The sequence below is a fragment of the Cebus imitator genome, unplaced genomic scaffold, assembly GCF_001604975.1.
Source record: "Cebus imitator isolate Cc_AM_T3 unplaced genomic scaffold, Cebus_imitator-1.0 Scaffold223, whole genome shotgun sequence".
Taxonomy (NCBI): Eukaryota; Metazoa; Chordata; class Mammalia; order Primates; family Cebidae; genus Cebus; species Cebus imitator.
In genome coordinates, this window is record NW_016107538.1 from 3,155,002 (window position 1) to 3,175,703 (window position 20,702).

The following is a 20,702-nucleotide window of genomic DNA, read 5'->3' on the forward strand; positions in this document are numbered from 1 at the left end:
CAGGACGCGAATCATTCCTTTGTCCAAAGTATGCACACTGTAGACACTCCCTGCATGTAAGTCAATTAGTACCTGTCTTGGTGACCACACTTAAAAAATAAAAGTAGATGGAGGGTTCAGTACTATCTATCTGAGGCTTCAGGAATTCACTGGGGGTCTTGAAATGTGTCCTCCATGGATAAGGGGGGACTACGGTACTAGCAATATAGAAACTGGTATGACTGACGCTGAACTATATTGTGTCAAGGGCGAGCATGTAGAAGATCAATACATCCATCTGGTGTTTACTGAGTACCTTCCATGTTACAAGTATAGTTCTAGGCACTGGAAACATAAAGATACATAAAGAAGAACAAAAAATTCCTTTTTTTATTTCCCCAAGGGCAGCCACTGAAGCAAGCAGGAGGGCTTCTAGAAACATGACAAAGACCCATCTTCACATAACCCCCCCTTTACTCTTATGGAATAATTTCACATAAAGGGGTTATCTACAAATATACTTCATGAAATCTGAAGAGTGGAATACAGTCATGCACTGCTTAACAACAGATGTATGTTCTGAGATATGTGTCCCTGGGCAATTTCATTGTTGTCCGCACATGATACAGTGACCTACACAAACCTAGATGGTATAGCTTACTGCACACCTAGGCTCTGTGGTCTAGCCTATCACTCCCAGGCTACAAATCCATGCAGCAAGTGACTGAACTGAATACTGGAGACAAGTGAAACAGGATGGTAAATATTTCTGCAGTATCTATTTTATTTATTTTTTTGTTTTTTGATTTTTATTTTTTGAGATGGAGTTTCATTCTTGTTTCCCAGGCTGGAGTGCAATGGTGCCATCTCGGCTCACTGCAACCTTTGCCTCCTAGGTTCAAGCGATTCTCCTGCCTCAGCCTCCTGAGTAGCTGGTATCACAGGCATGCGCCCCCACGCCCACCTAATTTTGTATTTTTAGTAGAGACGGGATTTCTTCATGTTGGCCAGGCTGGTCTCAAACTCCTGACCTCAGGTGATCCACCATCATTATGTGGTATCTGATAGTAGAGTTTGGCATCAGAAATCAGTCTTGGATAGAGTCACAGGCTATGTGGGACCAAGACATTTTCAGTCTGGCTGGTTGAAGATGCTGAAGGAGAGAGAGTCACAGTAGAGCTGACGATTTTTGCCAGCTATATACATGAACATTCTAACCCAAGTACAGACATCTGTTCCCAAAGGAGTATGGCTAGCAGATTTTGATGCAGTCTCTCCTTCCTTCTCACTAAAATACCCAGGAAGATGAAGCAAGTTGAACATTCTAAATAATGTTAACAAATTAAGACAACCCAATGCCAGAATCTAATGGGAACGGACATAGAGCTGCTTTGGGCTAAAAATCTATCTGCCGGGCGCAGTGGCTCACGCCTGTAATCCCAGCACTTTGGGAGGCTAAGGTGAGTGGAGCATGAGGTCGGGAGTTCGAGACTATTCCTGGCTAATATGGTGAAACCCTGTCTCTACTATACAAAAAAAAAAAAAAAATTAGCTGGGCTTGGTGGTGTGCAACTGTAGTCCCAGCTGCTCAGGAGGCTGACGCAGGAGAATTGCTTGAACCTGAGAGGCGGAGGTTGCAGTAAGCCAAGATCGAGCCACTGCACTCCAGCCTGGGCAACAGAACAAGCCTTCATCTCAAAAATAAATAAATAAATAAATAAATAAATAAATAAATAAGGAGAGAAGGTGCTTCGCCACTTTCCTACCTCCACTTTCCTACCTCCACTTTCATCCTCTTTCATTGACTCCGAGCCCACCTGGAGATTTCATAACCCCTCAAAAATAGACTTCCTTCTCTGCCCCGGAGAATTTCTCTCTACTCCTGCCATCTAAGTTCAGATTAGTTGAATCTTTTAGGATGTCAGTTGAGTACAACATTTCTTAAAGCCTATCCCTTGATCCAACAACACTGCTTCCAGGTCTTTATCACTAAAATATAGTCAAAGGTATGTAAAAGTATCTAGTTCCAACATAGTTCTAAAAATGTTCCCTCGGCTTGGTTTTTACAGGGAAACAATATTTCCGATCTAGAGAATATTTTTGTACACCCACATAATGAAATAATATTCATCCATTAAAGATGGTACAATAGATACATATATACTAAGAAGAAAATATTTGAAAAAAGCAAATTACATGATATATGTCTACCATAAATTCAGTTTCAGCAGTGACCCTCCTAACCCCACCACCAAAGGTTAATTTTTAAGGTGTTAATCATCAAATAACTAATCATAGAAGTTATTTCTGGAAAATAGGATTATGTTTACCCTTAGTTTTTATCTTTGTGTTTCTTTTAAAACAGTAAAATACATCAATGAACATTATTGTAATTTTTAAATTATATTGCAGGTGGCAGGGATCCCCACTGTCACCACGTCAGCAGACAAAAGCACCTTTCTAACTTGGCTGGGAAACAGACAAATTTCAGCAACAGAAAAGCCCAAGGTAGGAGGGAAGACCCTGAGCGCTCCCAGCCTACAGCCAGCAGAGCTCTGTTCCACCCGGAGCACGACACATCCCATCAAGGCTCCAGCCTGATGCTGACTGATCTGGAAATCAAATCCCCTCTGAACTGCATCCTCTGGGGATAGTTCAGACATCCGCATTTAAACAGATTACATAAAAGGACTGGTGGAGGCCTGACAGGGGCTGACACATGAAGCTGCAGCACCCAAGAAACAGGCTAGAACAAGGTTCATTTTCAGACTGGGGGAGGGTGTCCATTTGACAGAAGAGAAACTGGAGGGAAAAGAAAGCAGACATTGCCTGGGAGAAGGTATTCCAGGGTCACTCAGGGGGTTGCACAGGCCCTGCTAACAGGCCCCCTATGGTCTGAGCTCCCCACTGAAAGAAGACACAGGACCGTAGCCACCTGTTATTTCCAAGCTCTGTGCAGGGCTTTGTTGTAACTACCAAAGATTCAAGGAATGGGGCAATGCTCCCATTATTACAGTGCTATCGTATGAATGTTTGCGTCCCCCCAAATTCATATACTGAAATCCTAACTCCCAAGGTGATGGCATTAGGAGATGTGGCCTTTGGAAGGTGATTAGGTCATGAGAATGGAGGCTTAGTGAATAGAATTATTGCCCTTATAAGAACTGATCCACCGAGCACCCTTTGGCCATGTGAAGACAGAGCAAAAAAGCAGACTCAGGAACTTGGTCTCCACCACACACTCAATCTGCTGGATCCTGATCTAGGACTTCCAGCCTCCAGAATTATGAGGAGAAAATATGTTGTTTACAAGCCACTCAGGCATTGAAATTCTGTTATTGTAGCCTGTAGAGACTAAGAAATACACAGAGATAGCTCTATACCTACATCATATTCTAATGTTTTCGGGGCTCGTTTACATGGAGTCTTTCTCAGCTGATTCTTCCAAAAGTTACAGGAGAGAAAGGGCACAGGTGTACTCTTCTCTGCTTTTCAAAAGGTGAACAGGATGTGAGGCTGGAGGCAGGTAATTCGCGAGAGGAAAAGCAAAGAAAATATGCCAGCATCCTGGGCGTGTTCCCTGGGTTAGTGCTTTCCAAGTTCTCTCCTCTAAATCACAGTTGCTGTAAAGCTGCTGTTCTAAAACTGTTCCTAGTGGTGTGATGAAGGCTGGGAGACTTTCCTTAAGATTCCCATAGTCAGACCCTCGAACTTTTGAATCCTCAACTGCCCCCTCACAGAATCACGTTGCCCCTACTGACTTACATTCAGCTAAGCTTGTCCAGGCACTCACTGAAACTGACATCCATACTATCTTGTAAGATAAAGTTTGCATGTGAATGGTTTCTGCTAGTTTCCGGCATACTCTTCCCTCTAACATTTCCAGTAACAGATAAGTTTGTTACAAATGAGCTTATCCGTTTTTTCTGTTTGTTCGTGTGAGACAGAACCAGATAATTTCTGTAAGAGGTGGTATTTTAAATGCCCACCAAGAGAATGTGGCAACTTGAAAATCACAGAGTGGGACTTCACAACGTGAGTGGTCAGACTGCTGCAAAGAAGACTGTGTTTCCTACTTGGCTGGAAGGAAACTGAATGTGAGCTGACAAATACCTTCTTGCCCAGAATCACAGGAGCTGGGGACAAAGTCAGCTGAGTGATTAGGATAGGGAAGGTTGTGGAAGCTGTCACATCTGCACAGCAAAAGAAACAGTCATTAGAGTGAATCGGCAACCAACAGAATGGGAAAAAATTTTTGCAGTCTACCCATTTGACAAAGGGCTGATATCCAGAATCTACAAAGAACTAAAACAGATTTACAAGAAAAAAGCAAACAAGCCCATTCAAAAGTAGGTGAAGGACATGAACAGACACTTTACAAAAGAAGACATACATGAGGCCAACAAACATATGAAAAAATGCTCATCATCACTAGTCTTTAGAGAAATGCAAATCAAAACTACATTGAGATACCACCTCACCCCAGTTAGAATGGCGATCATTAAAAAATCTGGAGACAACAGATGCTAGAGAAGATGTGGAGAAATAGGAACACTTTTACACTGTTGGTGGGAGTGTAAATTAGTTCAACCATTGTGGAAGACAGTGTAGCGATTCCTCAAGAACCTAGACATTGAAATTCCATTTGACCCAGCAATCCCATTACTGGGTATATATCCAAAGGATTATAAATTCGTTCTACTATAAGGACACATGCACACGAATGTTCATTGCAGCACAGTTTACAATAGCAAAGACCTGTAACCAACCCAAATACCCATCGATGATAGACTGGACAGGGAAAATGTCGCACATATACACCATGGAATACTATATAGCCATCAAAAACGATGAGTTTGTGTCCTTTGTAGGGACTTGGATGAACCTGGAAACCATCATTCTCAGCAAACTGACACAAGAACAGAAAATCAAACACCGCATGTTCTCACTCATAGGTGGGTGGTGAACAATGAGAACACATGGACACAGGGAGAGGAGCATCACACAGTGGGGTGTGTGGGGGGGAACTAATGGAGGCACAGTGTGGGGTGGGGAGTTGGGGAGGGATAACATGGGGAGAAATGCCAGATATAGGTGATGGGGANATGTTCTCACTCATAGGTGGGTGGTGAACAATGAGAACACATGGACACAGGGAGGGGAGCATCACACACTGGGGTCTGTTGGGGGGAAATAGGGGAGGGACAGCGGGGGTGGGGAGTTGGGGAGAGATAGCATGGGGAGAAATGCCAGATACAGGTGTTGGGGTGGAAGGCAGCACATCATACTGCATGTGTGTACCTATGCAACAATCTTGCATGTTCTTCACATGTACCCCAAAACCTAAAATGCAATTGAAAAAAAAAAAAAGAAAGAAAGAAAGCTGTCACATTGTAAAAGCAATCAGACCCCTTAGACAAGGTGTAGCCCTAGCCAGCTAATGCTGTTTGCTGTTTGCAATTGAAGGGGAAGAAATGTGTACATGTATATTGACAGGGACGCACATCTTATGCCTGTATAGAAACACAGGATTTATGTGGTAGAAAGAAATAATATCAGAATAATATTCCTGATGACTTGCATTTTCCTCTTTTTGATTATCTGTATTTTATCATTATAATTTATTCTTTGTTTTCTTTAAGAAAATAGAGGAAATTGAGGGGCAAGCCAGGCCTGGCTTTCACAAACCGTGTGGAGCTTCCACCCCAAAGCCACAGAAGACAGAGCAGAGCTTCGGAAGAAGTTCACTGGTTCTGACATTTCAGACCAAAGATATAACCACAGAAAACATTCCTTTTTAGCCTCTCCTCTTCTTTTAAGGGAGCTAAGGAAGAAATGCAATTGTTTATTCCATGTCCCCTTCAGGATGCGGGATCAAGAGCAGTAAGTCTGTGAGTGACCCAGGTTTTCAGGAGGAAAGAAACCCTCATTCCCTAGAGTACAGCCTAAGAAGACCATGGTGCCAAGGCCCCTCTAGAATCTATTCCCGGGAAATTGCAGAGAGAAGCTACGAGAAAATCCAGAAATGGATTTGTGTTCTATGCAATCACAATTAAACTGCTAAAATGAGAAAACAGACTTTTTTGCATTTTATCTTAGTACTTTTGGACTGGTCTAACAAAAATGTCATATATACACTGGCTTAAACAATAAATATCAATTCTCACAGTTTTGGAAGCTGGAGGGTTCAAGATCAAACACTGGTATATTCAGTGCCTGGTGAGCGCCCCACTGCTGGTTCATAGACAGCTGTCTTCTTGCTGTGTCCTCATGTGTTAGAACAGGTGAGAGCGCCCTCCAGGATTTCTTTTATTAATATATGGGCACTAATCTCACTCATATGGGCTCCACTCTTATGACCTCATCAATTGCCACCCAAAGGTCCCACTTACTAATACTATTACTTTGGGGGTTAGAATTTCAACATGTGAATTTTAGGGGGGGCGCAAGCATTCAAACCTTCATACACTTTTTACCATTTTATTTGATGAGCTTAGCTAGAGTTTCTGAAGTTTGATTTGCGTACTACTTGGATATGAGTTTAGATATGGTAGTCTCCCTTTTCTTGGGGGCATACATCCCAAGACCCCCAGAAAATGCCTCAAACTGGAACGCAACATATCCTGTGATCAGATTAACCAGTTACTTGAACACAGCACTGCGATACCATGACAGTCAATCTGATAACAGAGACAGCTACTAAGGACTGCGGGGCTGGCAGCATAGGCAGCGCAGATCCGTTGGACGAAGGGATAGTTCATATCTCAGGCTGGGACTGGATGGGGTGGAATGGTGCAAGATCATGTCTCACTACTCAGAATGGTGCATAATTGAATATTTATGAATTGTTTATTTCTGAAATGTTTAAAAATAGTTTCAGACTGCAGTTGAATGCAATAAGTGAAACCATCGAACACAGAAGCTCTGATAAGGAGAGACCACTGTATTTTTAAGCTCATGGTTATTTGACTCACACTCCATTAAGCAATGTGTTCTCTTCTGTCAGTAACATCAAGGTTTCCATATGATTTTCTCTGTGGTGCTCCTGGGACAGATGGCCACATTCCTGAGTCATGGTTGTTGGATCTGTTTCTCCAGTGACGGGACTGGGTCCATGCTGACTCATGGGACATCCACACCAGGCTCTGTCTCTCAGGGTCATGCACCGAGAGCACAGCTGGCCTGGAGGGCTGAGGGTCATGGCTGGCCCTGGGGAATCGGCGGCTCTTCTGCAGCAGAAACAGCAAACTTGGTCTCATGAATACAAAACCCTGAGTTAACCCTCTAGTGAAAGGTGTTTCTCATAAAGTCACTTTGCGTCTGGATGTGTGATTCATCTCTTGGCTGAGTTGGAAGGTAAACTTCCCGGCATAGAGTCTCCAGAGGCCTTTTGTAATCACAAAAGAGAAATGTGACAGCCTGAACTGGGTCACGGCGAAAGTAAGGCAGGTGTCGTCTGCTCAGCGCTGACAGATGCCCCCTCCCCTAGAGGGGGCACATGCACAACTAGTTTTGCCTCCCTGGATTAGCTGTACTTAGATTTTTTTTCCCCACCCTCTTCTCATAATTGCATAAAGGAGAGTCCCCAGAAATGTCACCTCAAGTCCCTCTGCAACCACTTGTACACACTGGAAATGCTGTTAATTGGGGTACAGTCTATGAGAATGCTCACTTATTATAGAAGAGCTAATTCAGTAAAAGGAAGGATAATGAATTACGATACATAATGGAATCCTAGGGGAATGGAGGCAGGGGACAACAGCCAGTTACCGAGAGTTTCCTAATAGATTACACGTGACAGACTTCAGTTCTTATTATGGAGATGCTGAGAGACACCCCACTATCACTCATACTTCCGTCCCCATGCACGACAAGCCAATTTAATAAACGTTGGCCAAATCAGCACGCCTTTTGACTCACACCTGATGTTTGGTGCTCCCATGGCTCTTATTCCCCTCTCTGGGTAAGAGAGGGGAATAAGAGCCATGTAATTTATTAGGCTAAATTACAGCCAGTTTTTAATGTAATTAGACCCCTGCTCATGGATGGAAGTCAGCAACTGTAGCTTCTTTGCTCTTACATCCCCTGCAGCACAGAATACCATAACTAGCACACAGTAGGTGTTCAGAAACAAAGGCCCCAAGGTATTGACTGATTGGCTAAATTATATGTGCATAATTAGAGTCCCAGCACAGCTGCTGTTGGCAGCTCCTCCACAAACTCTTCCCACAGCACCGTGCTATTGCAATTTGATTTTTATGCTCTCATACATGTGAGAACAGTTTGTAAACTGTAAAGCTGCATGTGTACATGAGGCGGCATTGCTCATCCCCTTGCAGGATAACAAGACCCAGATACAAGGGAGCTTCGACTTCAACTTTCATCCCAAATACAACCCAAATATGGATTCGCTTCTTACGTCCCTTGCTCTCTGACTATATAAAATTCCCCTTTAAGTCTCTTTTCCAATTTTCTCTCCAAGTTACCAAGAGCTATCTGGGAAGCCAGCTAGAAGGGCTTCCCTCTCTAAAGGAGTGGAGAGCATTAGGCAGGCAATAACGAGCAGTGAGAAACACCTGCCTCCGAAGGTGTGTTGTTCTTGATATAATCCGCAGAATGAATAGTTGTTTTGGTGGGAGGCTCCCTGGCATCTAAGCCCTCTTCCCATGTTTGCAGAAGTCCCCACCATGAGAGTCGTGGTGAGACCTAAGCCCAGAAAGACCCGGACAGCCCAGAGGCTTACATTCCACGATAGTGCTCTCCTGGTACTTAGGATACCCGTGCCCCCTCAGGGTACTTTGCCCAGGCGCTAGAGACGGGAGCACACAGGGAGCTGAGAGGAGTCACCCCAGCAGAAACAGCCATGGCAGCTCCAGCCAGTATTAGGTCTACAAACAGCGGGAACGCACACTGGCAGAAGCCAGTAGTGGCAAGCTCGCCTGAGTCTCCAGATGGCTTTCTGGGACTCCAGTTCTGGCCTCCCTCTGCACCCCGTTATTCTCCTATCCTGTTTCTGCATAGTTTTCCTCCCTCTCCCTAATTGCCAAGATTGCTACAGAGATAATCTAAAGTGTTTAAACAGGGATTGAGAAAAGCCTCCGGGGTAGCACAAGGCATAAACCAGAGATGGATGCAGGCAACTGAGGGGCCAGGCTTACTAGAGATGAAGGGCTCTCGGGATTCCAGGGTCCGTTGGGTGCCCATGGTCTCTGTGCTGTATCTGAGCAGAGCATCCAATAGACAGGAAGGCCCTGCCTCTTAATCATCCACCATTGTCCTCTCTCTATTTCTGGCTTGTGCATCATCCTTCATTTCAACGGGGAAGTCCCGTACATGAATATCTCTCTTCTCATCATAGTGGTTAAATCTTTGTGGCCACCTCTGAGTATGTCTTTTGGATAAACAATCCTTGAGTCAAAAGGTGTTTGCATTTAGAAAGCTTTTGATGTATGTTGCCAAATTCCCCTCCAAAAGAGTACCAATTAACCAATTTACTCTGCTACTGGTAGTGTGTGAAAGGGCCCTTTTCCTGAATCCCAGCTAACACCAGGGATTCTTATTCTTTTGAATTTTGCCAATTTGATGGTTTTCACATGGTATGTCATTGCTGTTTTAATTTGTACTTTAAAATATTGCTTATGAAGTTTCATTTTTTATGTTAATTGTCAGATAGTATTATTTTTTGAATTGCCTATTTGGATTCTTGCTTTGTTTTATTTGCAGGTGGTCACTTATATTTCTCCTATTGATATATTAAAAAGCTTCGCGTAAGCATAATTTATTTTTTTCTACTATTTTTTGTCATAAAATGTTTTTAAGCTTTTACTTTATATTTTTAAAATTATTTTTTACTTTGTAGACAGCCAGATATGCCTCAAATCATCAAAGTAAATAAAAATTAAAACAGTATCTTTTGCATACCATCGTCTTTCCAATATTAAGATGAAGAAGGAAGCAGTTCTTCCACACCTTCCTATGTGGTTGGTTCACACCTTCCTATATCTTCATAATTTGAAGATATAAAGCTTGGATTGTTTTTATTACATTCCTATTTTTATACTTTAAATCTTTTATTTAATAAATAACTTTTTAGAAGCAGGATCTTACTAGGTGGCCCAGGTTGGTCTTGAACTCCTGACCTCAAGTGATCTTCTTGCTTCGGCCTCCAAGTACTAGGATTACAGGTGTGAACCCTATACCTGGCCATGTTCAATAGTTCTTGACATCTGCGTGAAACTTTCTAAACAAACGTAAGTGTAAAACACTTAGCACAGTGCAGGAACGTAGTAAGCACTAAATCAGTGTTGGCTGTAATATTATGATTAACAGATATTTTAAATTAATTTCATGTTTAACTGTTTTAATTCTCACCACCAGTTTTATTTTTTGTTTTCACAGAATTTTCTGGTATTCTTAGTTTTGTTCGACATTTCACATGGAATGAATTTTTTTCAACTAAATTTTGTCAAGAAATATACCCTGGGAACACTTTTCCTAAGCTTTCAGATACCTGGAAATCTTTTTGTTGCCTGCACATAGAAAAAGTGGCAGTGTTTACTCTTGTGCAGTCACAATAGTTTTCCTTCAATGATGTTTCAGATCCGCTTATTTTGGGCTGTTTGACATTACACAGGAGAAATCTAAAACCAACAAGCTTTGCATTACTTTGGGTTTAATTAGTCCAATTTTTATTGGATAGTTGTAGAATTTGTCTTAATAAGGGAAATTTTTGCTCTGGTTTATCTAGGTGTTAGACTTATTTCATATTTTTCTCTAATGCAATGTGGTAATGTTTTAATTTGCAGAAGACCTGTAGAAAAAACATGTGGTGTGATGTTTAATTAGTAATTCTATCATTGCTGTTTTATTGTTCAGAAATACATTTGGTTCTTCGGTTTTGGCTTCTGTTCTATGTCTTCAATACTTTTCTCCACTGTTTTTAATCACATTTGTGTTTCCTTAATATCACTGTGGCTCTCTCTACATCATCCCACTCGGATTTTGATTCTACAATGGAACTTTTGGTTTTCCTTGCCATTTTTCTTAGGCCAACCATTTGCCTTAAAATTTCATCTTGTTGTCTTTTCATCTTAGGCAATTATCTCCTTATAATTTCTCATTCCTGTTTGGTAGAGGCCAGTCTAGTTGCAGTCTATTAAGGACATCAAGTATTTACAACAAATAACTTTTTTTCTGGATCCCAGAGGACAGAATTTGCAGGTGTCTTCTCCTCTGATACTCAGTGGGGGATAAGAACCAGCCAGACAGGTAGATTGTCCTGAGCTCCACGTGGGTTCCATCTCCTTTCCAGGGCATTACACCCAGCGTCCTCTAGCCCAAGCCTCATCCCTAGAGGGCATACATAAAGGGACAGTGCCCCCATCCTTCTTCTCAACTGCATTGTTCCATGGCATGCTGGATCCATGGAGAATATGGAAAAGTACAGCCTCCAGCATTCACTATTAACAGGAGCATGACTCTCCCCCTCTTCCCCCACTGCACACACCGCTATTCCTTACTTAAAAAGATTACACCCCGGCCACTGCTTGTGCTGCTGCCATGTCTCTAGTGATCCCTGAAAACTTCCAGCATATTTTGCGAGTACTCAACACCAGATTGATGGATGGCAGAAAATAGCCTTTGCCATCACTGCCATTAAGGGTGTGGGCCGAAGATACGCTCATGTGGTGTTGAGAAAAGCAGACATTGATCTCACCAAGAGGGCAGGAGAACTCACCGAGGATGAGGTAGAACGTGTGATCACCATTATGCGGAATCCATGCCAGTACAAGATCCCAGACTGGTACTTGAACAGACAGAAGGATGTAAAGGATGGAAAATATAGCCAGGTACTAGCCAGTGGTCTGGACAATAAGCTCTTTGAAGACCTGGAGCGACTAAAGAAGATTCAGGCCCATAGAGGGCTGTGCCACTTCTGGGGCCTTCACGTCCGAGGTCAGCACACCAAGACCGCTGGCCTCTGTGGCCCCAATGTGGGTGTGTCCAAAAGAAATAAGTCTGTAGGCCTTGTCTGTTAACACATAGTTTATATACCTAAGAAAAAAAAAAGATTACACCTCTGAAGATGCAATCTGACATTGTCAATCACCTCTTCATAACAGCAGATTACTGAAAGAGGGTTACTCACTTCTATAGTAAAATGATTGAGGATCTGCGAATTGTGTTGTAAAATATTCCTAGAGCTCCCAAATTATTCTGTTCTGTATACTATTCTTCAAATTTATAGATATTTGCTTTGCTCTTAACCACCCAATGTTCAGGAGTCAGGAGACCTGAATTCACATCCTGGTCTTAACATTTGTTTGCTATGGAATTTAGATGAATATCGTGTCCCCTTTCCAGTTCCAAATTAGTCCTCCTCTACCTAAAAAGCAGACACAGCTAAGTACTCTCTACATTTCCTTCCAATCTACAAAAACAGCATGTCCCTTTCTCATTCAATCCAAGTTCTCAGGTTGAGTAGAAGCTTTATATAAATGGGAGTTTTATTTATATGATATTATGCCAATGTTTATAGTTATAGCTCAGCCAAGCCCCGTTCCTATCGTCTATCCCATGCCGTCCCCCAAGAGATGTGCATTCATAGAGAAAAAGAGAGAGAAGAAAAAATAGCTACTGAGCTCATGATTTAGCCCCTAGATTTCAGGCACAAGCTCAGAGAGCCAGGCTGAGCATTTGGGCATTGGAATTCTCCTCTGCCTATGCTACCTAGGCCAATATAGCCAGAAACCACAGCCCACTCACTTCCTCAAAATAGACATTGAGAATAGACAACAACATGGTGTCTAAAGATTCAAAACTGGTTCCATCATTTTCCATGAGAGGAATCTTGGACAAGTCACTTAGCTTCTCCAAACTTCAATTTCCTGGTGTTTAAATGAAGTTAATAACCCATACCTTTCAGTGTTGCTTGTTTTTTAAAAAAACGACATTCCACGTGAGAGCTTCCAGCACATCCTAAGGACTTAACAAGCATTGAGCAGATGAGCCAATGAGGCATTGACATGTAACAGAAGGAACCAGAAGGATCATGGTTTTCCCAGGGTCTCCCATGGTGAATTTACTAGAGCTGGACAGAGACCTGAAGTGGGATGTCTAATGAGGCTAATTGAACAGGACTCCTTTCTCTTTTGCTCTTCTGGTTTTCTGTTGGCTCTAATAGAGAGAAACGAGTTAATGAAAAACAAACATTTCCTAGTAAGCTCTCCTCAAACAGCTGAGGGTTGTTGCAAGGTTGAAAAAGAAAACCACTTCAACTGAATTCAAAATGTCAAGAATTAGGATAATCAAAACAATCCCATGACAAGAGCCAGTCCCCAGGAAGCCATGAGTGACAGTAGCTGAAGGCTATCTAACCAGCATGAAAAACAGGAAGAGTCCTGGGAGCAGAGCGAAACCAATCCTCCTCAAAGCTTGGGCTCCATTTCATCATGTCCTCCTCCTGGAAAGCCAACAGATGACTTCAAAATAATTCATGGGCACGACTCCACTGAATTGAACACGAGGTAATTTTCTTCCCAGGAACAGCGTCAAAAAGTGACTCTCAGCCACATTCAAGTTCAAAAGATTTGTAGCTGTGTCCCTAAAACCTACCATGTTGTAATTTCCACGTATCCATTGAACATTTAGGATGTCACTGTGGACCTCTAGGGTAATGAACATTGCATGGACTTGGAAGGCAGACAGGAAGGTGAGTAGAGAAATATCTCCCGACAAAACATTAGGCAAATACAAAAAGAAGAAAATAGTGAATTTAGGTTGGAGAAATTTGGAAGACACCAGGATGATTAGGTGTGATGAATGGACCTTATATTGCTCTTGATGTGAGACACCATGAAGAGCCAGAATCTGTTCTGCATATCCCTGCCAAAAATCATGTTCAGAGTCTCATCAGCCCCAAACACAGGAGAAACCTAGATTTCATTCTTTAGGATGGTCATTCCAGAGAATGAAAATTTTGTTCTCCTTAAAAAAGTCAGAGACATGACAGATAGGGGGAGAACAAGCAGATTGAAGACAATAATGAGATTCAACAGATAGGTGCAATGTGTGCTCCTAAATAGGATCAGAAAGAATAAAGAGACTTGGTTGGAATAGTTGCCAAAATTCAGAGTCTGTGAGTCACCCACCACTAAGGGAGTGGCTGGAAGGTGACATTTTTAAATCCATCATTGCTTCTACATATATTAGCAAGCATTCTGCTATAAGAATAAGCATTCATTCTCTTCCATTCATTTATCTATTGGTGTCAGTATGCACTCATGGCCTTCTATTTTATTCAGTGGAAGGCCATCCAATATTTTGGTGCTCAGGTTGTTCTGCTTTGGCTAGGGAGATCCTGCAGGCAGGCTCCTGCCCCTTTTGATATGTGTTCCTGATTCTTCAAACTCCTCTTCACTTCCTGGCATGATATTTCAGACCCATCTTGTACTTTCTGTGGCACCCCTGAATCCAGTTATTTCTCCAAGGAGCCCTAGATCCTTTTAGTAAAGTATTTAGAATCAACATGAGCACTAGGTGTGCTCATTGTTTTGGGGAGAGAGGGTGGCTGCTTCAAAAGCCTTGTAGTGATGCGAGGGAGGGAATATACATATCTACATACAAATATATGTATATCCACATTCACCTATTCATAATTTGTAACTATGTTGTTATTAGTCACACTCCAAAAGTCTTGGTGCCATTTTAAGCTTTAATAATGAATTAAAACATTTAAAACAACAAACTTAAAACGCAAGAAAGTTCTATTATTTGCATCATACATTTATATATAAATATATTTAACACATTATATATTTATATTAAATATTTGGCCTTGTGAACTTAATACATTTTAATACTAATTTTAGTGCCTCTAATTTACAATGGCAAAGATTAAGTGATACAAAAAATTAAAATTAATTTTGAAAATTAAATAATTTTGTAAGGCATGTAAATAATATAAATATCAAATTGTGTTTTTTGTAAGTAGACTACCACTGTTCTTGTCTTTCCAGCTAGATTTTAAATGCCATTGAGCTAAGGAACAGTATTTTTTCTTTTCAATCCACTGTAGCTTGTAGAACAGTCAATATTTTAACTCAACACATACACATAAAATGGAATATTTATGTATTTCCACAGGCCACAAGGACAGAGGTGGAATCAGGAAGCAAAGAAATAGCTTACCTGGCTCAGCACCTCCCAATGTTCAACAGTCTCCTTCCTGCTTGAACAAGCAGAAAGCATTTATCAAGTTGCTCCTAGATGCTAATTAGGAGACTTTGGTAATAATTGTGCTTCTGATGAGATGGCCTTGAAATCTAGAAGTAGAACCAAGATTGGGTAGAGATCTTTCCAAACCAGGCACAGATTGGTCCACTAAAGGTATTTCTTAATATTCAGATAGAGAAATGGAAAACAGATAGGTAAGGCAAAATATTTTAAAATGTAAAAGTGATTTTTATTTGCTTCATGCTGTAAATATGTGTTCACCAAGCCAGGAATATGTGTTTACCCAAGATCAGTTCAACCACTGTGAATCAATTATCAGTCATTTCTATCCAACGTATAGATAAAGCAATAAAAAAAAAATCAAGCATTGTTCTGTACTTCATGTCAAGAAAATCTACTAATAAAATTTAAGTTTTTCAAGATGGTTTACACAGCAGGACGACATACCCATGTACACAAGATCATATGATCCCCTGCCATTTTGAGATTTGTTCATGAATTGGAGAAAAAAATGTCTCATGTTTTATAGGTGAGTTTTCCAAGCAACCAGATTATAGGCTAATGAGACAAATTTGGGGTACATCACGTCTAATTTATCCCACCTCCAGGCTCCTCTTTTTCCTCTCACTCCTAGGGTCCATGATAAGAAATTTAGGGAATTTCCTCACCACAGTATAGTTGAAGTTGTGAAGATGACTGTAGCTGATCCAGTCACTGATAAATAATGCAGCTGAAAGCATTCTAGGGCCATGTTTCCCAAAGTGTTTTTCACTTGACTGTCAGATCTATAAGGGCAGGGACTATGTCTTATTTATCTTAAAACTAAAGACAATGAGAACAGCTACTGTTTACGGAGCAACCACAGAGAGCCAAACATTTTTTCTTATGTTCATTCTAATCCTCACCGCCATCCTTCAAGACAGCATGAGAATTATCCCCATATTCTGATGAGGAACTGAGATTTGGTGAGGTTATTACATGGCCCAGATCTACCAGTTGGTCAGCAGTGAAACTGGGAAGTCAACTGATAAGTCTAAATGGTTTGTAGCCCAGGTTCTTTCCATGCTCCCCATCCTCCCCAGCACCCAGAGGAGAGTGTACACATAGTTAGATTCAATTTGCAATTGTTGAAGGAAATTGAACTAAGCTGAGTATATTATCCAGCAGCCCCTTAATTATAACCAAACTGGGTACGGGTGGAGGTGGCGGGTAAAGTCTGACAAGAAAAGCTCCAGGCAGGATTATCGTCTGTCCTCAGAGACCTTGAACATGTGACTCCAACTCTTCCTCCTTGGTTTCCAAAATGATAAGATGAGGTAGTTATTCTTGATCTCTAGTGTTCCTTCTACCTTTACTCTTCTTTACTTTTACCTGTGAAAATTCCTTTCTTCTGCATTCAGAGAGGAGAAGCTCTGAAGCTCCTAGTCTCACTAACCATCCCCCAAATGTTAGCCTACCTCCACTCCTTTATTAGGGAGCAGTTTTTTATATAAAGAACTTTAAGCAATTGGCTGCTTTTGGAAAAGTAGGTGCTTAACAAATAGAGGTGTGAGCCGCCAGGGATTCCCACTAAGAAAGTGCAACTCAATGCATCCTCAATGTGCCCAAGTCTTTTTATTTAAAGGCCCATATTTACATATCTTCTTTTTCTCTTTTGCATTAAAACAAATAAAGAATGAAAGATTTTTTTTTCAAATGGGAAAGCATTAGCAATGAAGATCAGCACACACTATAAGTAAAAGCCCAATTCCCCCCGAAATAAAAAGGCCTTTAGACGTATAATAAAAGCTATTCATTCCATAGGCATTCTCCCATGAAAGACGGGATGCCATTTTCAAGATCAAACATTATATTTTGTGCAAATGTGCTTGATAATAAAGTTTGAGGGGAAATATCAAACATGTATTTGTTTAAAATGCATATATTTCTAATTTATTTATTTAGGCCAAAGTCCAAATGTGAACTAATATCAGGATTAGGTAAAGAAAAAAGGGGGGAAAAAAAGGCTAATGCTGAACCTCTGGGGGAATGAACACATTTTCCACACTGGAGTCTGAAAATTAGCACCTTTGAGAACCAGCAATCATTAGCACGTCAAGAATTAGGGTGATACCTCTTTCAGCCCAGTTAATGAAACAATTCTTTTTATTTGTTTTTTTGCAGAATGCAGCATTAGCCTGGCTTACAGAGGCAGATTTTCATGGGGGTCAATGAAAGTTCACCTGTCAAAAATAGAAGTAGTGACCTATAAAGAATTTTTTCCAATGTAGTCTTTTCAGGGTCTAGGAGTATTCATAAGAAATACAACCAGGCAGTGCAGACATTGATGGCTGGGGAACAGAAAGCTGTCAAACACTCGTCCTCCAGTGGAGCTCAATGGGGTCTCTGCTCACGTGAGTCTCTGTGTGCCCCACTATACAACGCAGCAAGCCCAGGCTGCAATGAGTTGATGCCCTCTCCCTGGGCACATGCAAATGGAAGCTCAAACTTTTTCAAAGTAAGAAAATAGAAACCCCCAAACTGTTCTCAATAACTGAATCAATGAAAGGAGAGTGTATGACTTGGGGAAGAAATGTTTCTCACTTTCTTGTCACCTCTAAAATGTCAGGGACTATGGCCTTAAAATTGAGGATAATAGGGTGACTGCCACATTTATGGAGCAACCACAGAGAGCCAAACAGTTTGCTTATGTCCATTAAAATTCTCACTTCCATCCTTCAAGACAGAACAATAATCATCCCCATATTCTAGATGAGGAGCTGAGGCCTGGAAAGGTTATTACATGGCCCAGATCCTGTAGTTGGTCAGCAGTGGTGAGAAAGACAAAATCCACTTGGAAAACATTTAGCTCTTCTTGGCTAAAGACTGCAGTAACAACCTCTACTGGAAGCTAAGGAAAATGCTGGATATCCCTTTGAAAGAGAAGGTACAATTATTTGCATTACAGAAAGATTCTTCTACTTATAAGGAGTTTCACTGCATTCCTTTTTCATTGATCCTTCTTACAGTTTTATAAACTCATTACAAAAAATAAGTAGTAAACACATACAAGAAAATAGTAAAGTCCCTGTAATCCACTCTCCAGAAATAAACAATGTGACCATTTACCTCCCAGGCATTTTTCCCTCTGCACATACAATTGCACATATATTTTCAGACAAGAATGGAAATTACGTTAAAAATATTATTTTATAACTTCTTTTTTCACTTAATAGACATTACGAATGTGAAGAAAATACTTCTCCCAGCATCATTTTTAATGGCTATATGGAATTTACTCTTTCCATGTTTAGCCTATGCTGAGGGTCATTTAAATTGCTTTCAATTTTTTACTCATAAAGAATGCTGCAGTGTCAATTCTTTCAACTAAATATTTACTCACTTCTCTATTTCCTTTGGATCAAGTTCCAAATCTGGAATTCTGGAGGTGGGTGTGCACATTTGGATTATTTACTTTTTCCAAAGCTGTCATCCAGAAATCTGCCATTGAAATGTGGAGTTTTTAATTACCATGTAGCTAGATCGCAGTTTTGTAAGCTTGTGGGGTACTCTTTCTTATCTTTTTCCTTTTTCCAGCATGCCTTTGCCTATTTGTAGGCAGCCTGCCAGGTGGTCCAGGCAGGTAGACAGTGATACAATTCAAGCGTTGTTGTAGCTAATTAGAAAAGCCTTTAGGAGCAATTTCCTATTGTTTCAGAAGAACTTCTTGATCTTGTTTTCACTTGTCATTTTCTTTTTTAAAATCTGGGTTTGCTTCAATGATGTGTTGATTATTGAGATGACAAGCCAACTCCTTTTGTCCCTATGACAACCCGATGAGGGAGTCACTATTTTCTGCAGCCGTGGAATTCATTGGAATGATGCTTGTGAATGACTTCTGACTGACTGCTTTTGAAGCATCTATGAGGAGACCAGGAGGACACAAGGGCCAAGCTTTGTGGACAGAGTTGCTGAGAGAGGCATTTTTCTGGTTTACCCCCAGACTCTTGCTCTGGGCCTGTGACTTTGGGGGGCATATTCCACACTCACGTGCAGTACAATTCCCATTTCCATATTGATCTTCTTTTAAAAGAGGTTGGATATATTTCTGTTGCTTGAAATCAAGGACCCTGAAGACAGATTTAACTTTCTAAAAGAGTTTTCTAAGATAAGATGTGACCCTACCCAGGGGAGGTAGCAAAGGGCCATCTTATTGAAAAACTGAAGACCCTCAAGAGCCTGTATTCCAAAATGTCACCTAAGAATTAAAATAAATGTCAAATCATTGTAAGATAAAATTCATAATATTGGTGCATCACCCAAGTCCAAAAGATCGAACCATTTAAAAAGGATATGCTCTCTCCACTTGTCAAAAGTTTGACCAACAAACAACATAAAAAAAATAACAATTTAATTTTTGCAAAGTCTGAAAAGATCCTGGCTTTGTTCAGGCTTCGCTTTCAAGGTTTTAAAGTACCATTTTCTTGCTGCTCTTCTGATCCATTTGGCATTGTGGCCCAGGGTAGAAGGCAGAATCATGTCCTCACCTTCCCTCCATTGGGTTTCATGTATTTTTTCTAAAAAAAAAAATAATAATAAATGGTTCTTTTTGTCACCTTGGCACTAATTTAAATAGGTACACATTCTAGGCTCATAATTATGTGTGGCTTTTGACAACATTTCACAGGATGTCAGCAGCAAGGTAGGTTGCAGAATGACTTTGTGTCACCTGGATGCTGTCTGCATACCATGGAGAGAAGGAGACAATTCTGATGGGGAGAAGCAACTTCCTGGTAACAACCCATATTAAGTGTTGTGACACTCACCCTAACCCTCATGTTATCATGAGGTAGCTTTAACACATGCCTGCATTATACTTTGGGAAACAATATAGGTCAAATAGATGGTAACCATTTTAGGAAACTTCAATTTTTTTTATGTTAGAGATTTACTTCCCGTGGATACAAAAACATGTGGAACAAAATATACTCAAAATATACTCATGAACTAAATATTCTTAAAGCTTTCAATGTACCAGGCATGTCTTGAATCTTATGTAGCGTATCATTTAAAGAAAATTTGCTGTGTTGTTTTCCTGTGAAGAGCACAGATTGAAAAGGCAGCCTTCCAATGTCAGTATAGTCAAAGCCTATGTCGCTGGTCTTTATCTCCTTCTGGGTTTCAAAGGGGATCCATGAACATTTAGAACTTAAACTACCACCCAAATTGGTGATGAGAAATTCCATTATCGCAAGCACTAATTCTGAAAATATAAAGATGTTTACGGTTCTTTATTCTTTCTATGTTTAAAAATTGAACTTTTTTTCACATTTATGTTAGGTTCAGGGGTAGTTACTCAGGTTTGTTATATAGGTAAACTCATATCACAAGGGTTTGTTGTAAAGGTTATTTCCTCACTCAGGTACTAAGTCTAGTGCCTAATAGTTATTTTTTCTGATCATCTCCGTCCTCCCACCCTCTACCCTCAAGTAGGCCCTAGCATCTGTTGT

The 20,702-nt window shown here is 40.8% G+C and overlaps 1 pseudogene; it reads left to right on the top strand.

The window, feature by feature from the left end:
* The first annotated feature begins 11,538 nt into the window (after positions 1-11,538).
* Positions 11,539-12,017, top strand: LOC108281323 (annotated as a pseudogene).
* The last annotated feature ends 8,685 nt before the right edge of the window (positions 12,018-20,702 follow it).